The sequence below is a fragment of the Schistocerca piceifrons genome, chromosome 3 (assembly GCF_021461385.2).
Source record: "Schistocerca piceifrons isolate TAMUIC-IGC-003096 chromosome 3, iqSchPice1.1, whole genome shotgun sequence".
Lineage (NCBI taxonomy): Eukaryota > Metazoa > Arthropoda > Insecta > Orthoptera > Acrididae > Schistocerca > Schistocerca piceifrons.
Window position 1 is genome coordinate 235,717,861 of NC_060140.1, and position 9,816 is coordinate 235,727,676.

The window sequence follows — 9,816 nt, forward strand, 5'->3', positions numbered from 1 at the left end:
GGGAGCACGAAACATTCCAGCCTATGACTCGCGACTGGGGAAGACCTAGAACGACGGGGACACCTGCAATGGACGAGGCAATTCTTCGTGCAGTTGACGATAAACCTAATGTCAGCGTCAGAGAAGTTGCTGCTGTACAAGGTAACGTTGACCACGTCACTGCATGGAGAGTGCTACAGGAGAACCAGTTGTTTCCGTACCATGTACAGCGTGTGCAGGCACTATCAGCAGCTGATTGGCCTCCACGGGTACGCTTCTGCGAATGGTTCATCCAACAATGTGTCAATTCTCTTTACGGATGAGGCTTCATTACAACGTGATCAAATAGTAAATTTTCACAATCAACATGTGTAGGATGACGACAATCCGCACGCAATTGTGCAATCACGCCATCAACACAGATTTTCTGTGAACGTTTGGGCAGGCATTGTTGGTGATGGTTTGACTGGGCCCCATGTCCTTCCACCTACGCTCAATGGAGCACGTTATCATGATTTAATACGGGATACTCTACCTGTGCTGCTAGAACATGTGCCTTTACAAGTACGACACAACATGTGGTTCATGCACGATGGAGCTCCTGCACATTTCAGTCGAAGTGTTCGTACGCTTCTCAACAACAGATTCGGTGACCGATGGATTGGTAGAGGCGGACCAATTCCATGGCCTCCACGCTCTCCTGACCTCAACCCTCTTGACTTTCATTTATGGGGGCATTTGAAAGCTCTTGTCTACGCAACCCCGGTACCAAATGTAGGGACTCTTCGTGCTCGTATTGTGGACGGCTGTGATACAATACGCCATTCTCCAGGGCTGCATCAGCGCATCAGGGACTGTACTGCGGAGTGTCAAATGGCTCTGAGCACTATGGGACTTAACATCTGTGGTCATCAGTCCCCTAGAAATTAGAACTACTTAAACCTAACTAACCTAAGGACATCACACACATCCATGCCCGAGGCAGGATTCGAACCTGAGACCGTAGCGGTCGCGCGGTTCCTGACTGAAGCGCTTAGAACCGCACGGTCACAGCGGCTGGTGACAGATATCCAAGGTTCTGTGATTATGTGGGGAGGCTTCAGTGTTAACAGCCATACGGATCTTGTGGTTGTCCATGGCCGCCTTACAGACAGGTGGTCATCGAACATGTCCATTTCGACCACATGTTGGCCGCTGCATACGGTAGTGTCCATGAGTTCCTTTTAATGCCATGACCTATGCGGCGGCGTTAGCAGAGATGTCTCGCGAAGCCTGAACATTGAAGTAATGAAATGGCCGGCTGCGAGCCCCGATCTAATCCGCACCGTGATATGTGGGACATGCAGAACAGATGTTTTTCTGGTCGTCCTGTTCCACACAGACCCTCCAAGGACCCTTGGGCTCTCATTGAAGAATGGGAACAAATACAATAGAGCGACCTCTGTAGATGTGTACGGAGCATGCCACTTCGAAATCAGGCAATGATAAATACTCACGGAGGGTATACACCTTATTGAGACTCTCGAGATCCAGAGAAAAGCACACAGTAAGACAGGATGAATGGTTGTTTCCATTTTGTTTTACGACATCTGTCGGACATTTCAGTTCTTTTCGTGTAAACTATGTGTTGGTGTGTACTTAATTTTTGAAAGGTAAAGATATAATTTAGTAACATATACAGTCCTCAATTTTTGCTCAATGGAGTATGGCAGACGCCCGAAGTCGTATTCGCCTAATTCTTATGAGTAGTGTATTTTGATTAATGAGTGACATCGTGCTCTGAGTTGTGGCCTAAAGAGAGACAACAGGCCAGTTATGGAAATACCATCCATTGAACTCCGCACTAAAATGGATATGAGACTCATCAGTCATGTTGATTATTGTATTTTGCCTTTATTCAAGTGGTCCTTACATTTGTATAGTGAAGTCCTCTCTATTCTGATAGTGTGATGCCTTAAGCTGTTGAAAAACACACATCTTACGTGGATTAAATTTTAAATCTTTCTGCATTGATTTACACACTGGCCAAGTTCATGTCTTAATTAACTAGTGTCAGGTCGACTTGGTCACTGAATCATCGCTTGTCCATTCCTCACTACCCTTCCCGTAGTCCTTCTACCCTTATGTCAAATAGTTGTGTTCTTCTTTATAACATTTCGTGATGTTCTCAGAATGTGGACTCACCTCAGTACCGTGTTGTGGCTACCAACGTATCTAAGTTCACGGAGTCGAAATGATTTTAGAAAAGCCACAAGATTGCCAAAAGATTCTCACAAAATATGCAAACATGCGGGAATCTACGGTTCACCGACTCATCTCTAATGAAATGACATTCTTTAGCAGTGCCAATGGCTGCCGATCCCCTCGCTCTATCTACTATCTACCTATGCGCCACATGCTATCTATTTAAACGTTTCGCTTACGTCGGTTAAAGTGAAGTAGTTACGTGATAGAAAAGACTACTAGCATATTTGTTTTACAAATATAAGAATTTTCCTGTCACACTCTGCCAGTTTCTAGAATGTTTTGCCTTGTAAGGTAACTTTAAAAAAGTTGACTTATCCTTATATGTTCTGTACCTTAATCTTCCTAGTGAATATTTGACAGATTTTGTTAAAAAAGTCACTTCAGCGCATTTCCTGAAAAAGAACGTTGCAAAAAATACGACATCCACTTTTTAGGACACACGCTCCATTTTAACAAAAAGACCGACATACATTCGTTCTGCTGGTACATTTAGAAGTGTAACTGATATTCTGAATGAAACAACGTTTTAAGTCAGAGATAGGATCCAGCTTCGCTTTACGGTCTGTTTGCCTTCTCACAGAAATCTCAATCTCTTTCTCTTCCTCTCTCTCTCTCTCTCTCTCTCTCTCTCTCTCTCTCTGACACGTTTCTGATCTCAGCAAGCGCAAGTTAACTTCGCATGGTAACTGCGCTCTCAATAGCTGTCGACTCAACGCTTCCAAAGTTTCACCGTGGTAACATTCTTATGGAGACTACAGAAAAATTTTTCAAAGTAAAGAGGGAAGCGCATTAAATCGCCGTGTCTATGGCAGGATATGTGAAGTGCAAGCTACGTTGGGCGCTACATTTCTGTGATTCTTCTTCCAGTAATTCGTTTCTGTGTATTTTCTGTGAGTGCCAGTGCGTGAAACATATGCGTTTAATTGTTTCTCTATATCCTCTACTGTTGGTTATTGCTGGTAGGTGTCGTTCAGTGTACGTAGATCGTTGGTAAGCATCCGTGAGTTTTATCCTCGTATTTATGTTGGCGAAATGTTTATGGCATTGTTTAACTGGTTCCATTTTTCTCAATTTCGACAGGCACTCCTGAAGAACAAAGTTAATTTTGCTCCTGACGGCCTCAGTTATTTGAGTAATCACATTTATACAGTGCTCAAATACCAGGCTTCAATGGCTGGACATAGCAAAATCACAGTGTGAACTTTCAGCGGAAATATTTACTCCTTGTACGCTTCCGTATTAAATTTTTCAGCCACACCGTTGCCAGCATGCCTTGAAAATTTGGAAATTTGTGGTAAGTTCCTATGGGTCCAAACTGCTGAGGTCATCGGTCCCTAGGCTTTCACACTACTTAACCTAACTTACGCTAAGGACAACACATACACCCATGCCCGAGGGAGCAATCGAACCTCCGACGGGGGAAGCCGCGCGAACCGTGGCAAGGCGCGCGAACCGTGGCAAGGCGCCCTAGACCGCGAGGTTACCCCTCCCGTCGGCATGTCTTGAAGTGATATATCTGTGGCCTATGGTAACAGGATGATATTTAGCTCTACACAGAATAGCTTGCTTTTAAACTTTGCAAAGCAAAGTGAGGACAGTGGGATCAATCATTTAAGATAAATCTACGGTGAAATGCAAGTTAGTATGTAACACAAATGAGTTATCAGCCAAAAGACACACTCATTAATATAGCTGAAGGTGGTTTCACTGAACTACATTGATTTGCAAGTGTTGTTCATTATTGTACAACTATGAATCTAGTGTTCTACACGATTAGAGCACATACTGAAAGTAAAACGGGAAACATCTCTGATTTGCAGAAATGGTAGATTCGTAAGACGTGGTTTGATGCAAAAAAAACTTCGAATCGCGGAAGTTGGTGAGAAAATATGAAACTCGTAGTTTGTCAATTTTCAGTGACTACTCATACTGTAAAGAGGGATACCCACAGTCATCAAGAGCACGAAAAAGGACAGAGAGCGTTATTGCAACAACGATGTACAGCTTCTAATGTCGTAGCTCATGTTTTTGATTAATTGGTCATACATACACTCCTGGAAATGGAAAAAAGAACACATTGACACCGGTGTGTCAGTCCCACCATACTTGCTCCGGACACTGCGAGAGGGCTGTACAAGCAATGATCACACGCACGGCACAGCGGACACACCAGAAACCGCGGTGTTGGCCGTCGAATGGCGCTAGCTGCGCAGCATTTGTGCACCGCCGCCGTCAGTGTCAGCCAGTTTGCCGTGGCATACGGAGCTCCATCGCAGTCTTTAACACTGGTAGCATGCCGCGACAGCGTGGACGTGAACCGTATGTGCAGTTGACGGACTTTGAGCGAGGGCGTATAGTGGGCATGCGGGAGGCCGGGTGGACGTACCGCCGAATTGCTCAACACGTGGGGCGTGAGGTCTCCACAGTACATCGATGTTGTCGCCAGCGGTCGGCGGAAGGTGCACGTGCCCGTCGACCTGGGACCGGACCGCAGCGACGCACGGATGCACGCCAAGACCGTAGGATCCTACGCAGTGCCGTAGGGGACCGCACCGCCACTTCCCAGCAAATTAGGGACACTGTTGCTCCTTGGGTATCGGCGAGGACCATTCGCAACCGTCTCCATGAAGCTGGGCTACGGTCCCGCACACCGATAGGCCGTCTTCCGCTCACGCCCCAACATCGTGCAGCCCGCCTCCAGTGGTGTCGCGACAGGCGTGAATGGAGGGACGAATGGAGACGTGTCGTCTTCAGCGATGAGAGTCGCTTCTGCCTTGGTGCCAATGATGGTCGTATGCGTGTTTGGCGCCGTGCTGGTGAGCGCCACAATCAGGACTGCATACGACCGAGGCACACAGGGCCAACACCCGGCATCATGGTGTGGGGAGCGATCTCCTACACTGGCCGTACACCACTGATGATCGTCGAGGGGACACTGAATAGTGCACGGTACATCCAAACCGTCATCGAACCCATCGTTCTACCATTCCTAGACCGGCAAGGGAACTTGCTGTTCCAACAGGACAATGCACGTCCGCATGTATCTCGTGCCACCCAACGTGCTCTAGAAGGTGTAAGTCAACTACCCTGGCCAGCAAGATCTCCGGATCTGTCCCCCATTGAGCATGTTTGGGACTGGATGAAGCGTCGTCTCACGCGGTCTGCACGTCCAGCACGAACGCTGGTCCAACTGAGGCGCCAGGTGGAAATGGCATGGCAAGCCGTTCCACAGGACTACATCCAGCATCTCTACGATCGTCTCCATGGGAGAATAGCAGCCTGCATTGCTGCGAAAGGTGGATATACACTGTACTAGTGCCGACATTGTGCATGCTCTGTTGCCTGTGTCTATGTGCCTGTGGTTCTGTCAGTGTGATCATGTGATGTATCTGACCCCAGGAATGTGTCAATAAAGTTTCCCCTTCCTGGGACAATGAATTCACGGTGTTCTTATTTCAATTTCCAGGAGTGTATATTTATATTCAAAACGTACAGTTGTCTGCAGCAACAGAAGATGAAAGAAATGCACTGAAGAGCATTCGCTAAAATGATGAGAGTGATCATATATCTAAAGTCTTCTCATTGCTACGTGTAGGAGCCCTTACGTCAAAAATTACCATAAATATGAAGATCCTAATAGTGAATAAGAGCGACTGTGGCAACGAGGGCAAGGGGTGACTGAGATATCGCTAGTTAGTGGCTATCTCATCAGGAAGGAAGGTTTACCGTAGAATCCCGCTTGTGTTCCTATTCTCTTAAGTAACCATAGGAATATAACACAAATGCACTTTGAAGTGACTCTTGTGTCATATAATCCTACCGCCAAAAAAGAAAAAGTGGAACTGGAACATAGCAGTGACCTACTACTAATTTCATCAAAGGATATTAAATAGTAGCAGTTTATATTGATTATAGAGTCCAGAAAGTTTTAGAAAAAAAAGACGACTGGAAAAGCAGGTCTACACAGTTTCAATTACAATATGAAGTTATATGAGATCTGTCCCGGTTTTACAACGGCTTTTCACTCTGTTTCAAAATAATAATAAACAATGCAATATAACGAGGAGCCCTAACTAAATGATAGTTCCATTGAACAAAGTAAATCAAAAGCAGTAAAACAGCCCTAGTTTCGAAAAATGTCATAGCGGAAAAGTAGTTAAGCAAGAAGTACCTGTTTGAAAAGTAATCATACCATACAAGAAAAAATAATTATACGCATTTTAGAGATCATACAGACGAGCAAGTCATCTCCATAGCTAAACTCAATAATTAGAAATCTGAAGATATCCTAGCGAAACTGGTAAGCGAGTTGACCAAAGCAGTAACCTCACTAAAGAATCGTTTTAACTGGAGAGATCAAATGGCAAGTGTAAGGGAAACGGTACTTGAGGAAGCACAACAGTTTACCTATCTTGGAAAGATTTGAAAGTTTGGTAACAGTCAGGAATAGGAACCTGATTCTCTAGTAAGCATTCAAAATTTTTTTCATTTTGCTCGGGTGTCGTAAATTTTGCCTGAAGGGGAAAGAGAACCATGTGTATCTTATGTATCAATCGACCCCTAACATGCGGCCTACAATCCTGGGTTTTAAAAGTAAGATGGAAAACAAAATCAGGCCTTATCGGATTGGCGTAGCAGGGAGTGTAAAGAAACGTGCTAAACGTTACGTTACAAAAATATGGTTTGAAACAGAGAGAGAAAAAGTAGAACACAGGTAAATGACATACCGAACCAAGGTAAAGGACTGAAATGGCGATGTGAAGAAGAGTTGCTGAAAGAGAAAATTTGCCTCAGAATGAACACATCCCTAGAAGGAGAAATCAGGAGAGAAAGGCAAATGAGAAGTTCGTCAGAGGGCAAGGCGCGTTGTAGCCAACAGAAACACGAAAAATAATAAAAAAAGAGTATTTAAGGAAAGAATTCCTGCATCAGTTGAACATTACTAACTTTCAACATCAATACTGAAGCTAATGAAATTTTGTCTGGTTATCAAACGAGTGGATGCGTCATCTTGTAGCAACGTTTCATCGATTTTCTTTACCTGAGGATAAAGAGTAGAGAATTGGTTGAAACGTCGCTACATGACGATTGCCACACGACTGATAATCCAAGAAGGTTTTATCTGAATTCGCCTCCAAAACCTACATTCTGATGCATTAAAAGCTGTTCAAGACTTTAATGTTATGTTCACAGAAGAACGATCTCGTCGATATGGTGTTCGGCAGATACATTCAATGTATCGCTATTGACTAAAGTGAGTTTCCCTCACAGACATCCAGGCATTTGTCTTTCAAAGCAGCTCAAAAATGCTCTTGTCGAAGCACGAAAAGGAAGAATATTTTCATCCCTAAATGAATGACAGAAAAATGGGGAACTGCCAGCCCGAAAATTATTGGTATGCGAAGATATTAGCGCTTTTTTGACAGAGAACTCCATCTTCAGGCCACAAGTGGCCCATCGGGAGCATCCGACCGCCGTGTCATCCTCAGATAAGGATGCGGATAGGAGGGGCGTGTGGTCAGCACACCGCTCTACCGGTCGTTACGATGGTTTTCTTTGAGCGGAGCCGCTACTATTCGGTCGAGAAGCTCCTCAATTGGTATCACGAGGCTGAGTGCACCCCGAAAAATGGCAACAGCGCATGGCAGCCCGGATGGTCACCCATCCAAGTACCGGCCACGCCCGACAGCGCTTAACTTCGGTGATCTAACGGGGACCGGTGTATCCACTGCGGCAAGGTCGTTGCCCTTTTGACAGAGAACATTGCAAATCATTTTACCCAGTTTTTCTCTTTGCTGTCAACTATTCATACTCAGCATCTCCCTTACACTGCCACTGTCTATAAAGGTTGTAATGGGCATAAATACAAATCTTTTATATGAAGTACTTCCATATGTAGTACCTTAATATGTGTGTATATCAGTGTGTTGATTATTTTTTCTGTGTGTCGAACAGTTTTCCCAGAAACACGTCACTTAATTTACGAGCCGATGTTTCCTGCACATGATAAAATTTATGGCGAGGAAGGCGGAATCAGGATTGAGAAAACTGGTTTCCTACTTTTTGTGTTGAAGTCTTTTAAAGTGGAACGTATTCCACATTTTTATGCTCTGACATAAGCATTTTTCGGCCGGTTCCCTTGTTATCCCTGCTACAGCAGTGTGTGTTGCATATATAAAACGAATTCTAAAGGTCAATAAGGTTTTGACAGTTTTTTGTGTAATTCGACATTTTTATATACTTTGTCAAACATAAACGACAAATAAGCATGCATAATGTAAGGTTAACACAAAATAATTTGCTTCACTTTTTTTGTACTTTGCTCCTTTCGTGCAATTCATCGAACAACTTGTATCTTGAAAGAGTAAAAGTTCTACTAGAAATATTTTACTGAATTTGCAGTCTTTTCACTTTTAAAACATTTTTGGCAGTCATTTTAGGTTCTTTCTAGACATGTTAAGACCTTTCCCAGCCTATTTTTTGTCACAGCAGTACCAATTTGGGCATATTTGTACAGGCATGAAGTGCCCATTATGCAGACCCAGAGCGTCAAAGTTTTTTTGATGAAAAAGTGCTGACTAAAAACATAGTCTGGTGACCTCAGAAGGCTTGCAATAACTCTAGAACCCATGCCATGTGTTCACTACGCTATTTAAAACTGCATTCACGCCTCAGATCGGACATTACGTGCATATTATCCATGCATATGTATGGTAACTTTGAACCTCTGGAATCTTTTTCTTTATTGTTATTTTCACACCTGATACAGGTAGGCCAGCAGCGACATACTACGCCGTTCTTCGGCCACAGATATGACTAATGATACGAAAGGAGACAACTGCAGAATAGACTTGGTAGATATACAAACGCAGACATACAAAATTAAAACACACGGAGCCATTCAAGGGCGCAGTGTCCAAAATAAAATTGTTCAGAAACGTGGACACAGACAGAGATGACATACGCGAACGATGGAGCACAAACGATGAAACACGAACACGACGGCATACACAAACACTAGGTGATGATCTTCAGCGCGCTTAAGTTCACGATACGTGTACGAGTCTGGGGACCTACCAAAAAGGGGAAAAGGTGCGGGAGAAGGGAGAGGGGAGGGTGGAGATGCCAGTGGCAGAGTAGATGGGAGGGGGAGGAAACAAGGTAGGGGGGAGGGGAGGCCCGGGGGAGAGGAGAGAGGGAGGAAGGGAGGAGGTAGAGAAGGGAGAGAGCTGGCCCTTGGGAAAAAACCAGGGGGTGCATGGGGATTTTCAAAGTTGGTAGGAGCGGAAGATGGAGGGGAGGAGGGCATCATCAGGGAGGGGGAGTTGGTGGAAGCCACCTTGGGCGAGGGTATGGAGAGTAGAGAGATGGAGAGCAGGTGGGATGTGGGAATACAGGCGTGGCAGCGGACGGGGGTGGGAGAGGATGGGAGAGACAAGCAGGTGAGGAGAATCAAGTTTACGGGAGGTGTAGAGGATCTGTATCCTTTCGAGGAAAAGGACTAGGTGCAGGAACGGGATAAGGTCATGTAGGATCCGCTTGGGGGATGGGAGGCGGAAGCGATAGGCGAGGCAGAGCGCATGGCGTTCT

General features: G+C 44.9%; 1 pseudogene; it reads right to left on the bottom strand.

Annotated features, from left to right (window-relative positions):
* Positions 1 to 7,855: 7,855 nt before the first annotated feature.
* LOC124790782 lies at positions 7,856 to 7,973 on the bottom strand (annotated as a pseudogene).
* Positions 7,974 to 9,816: the final 1,843 nt, after the last annotated feature.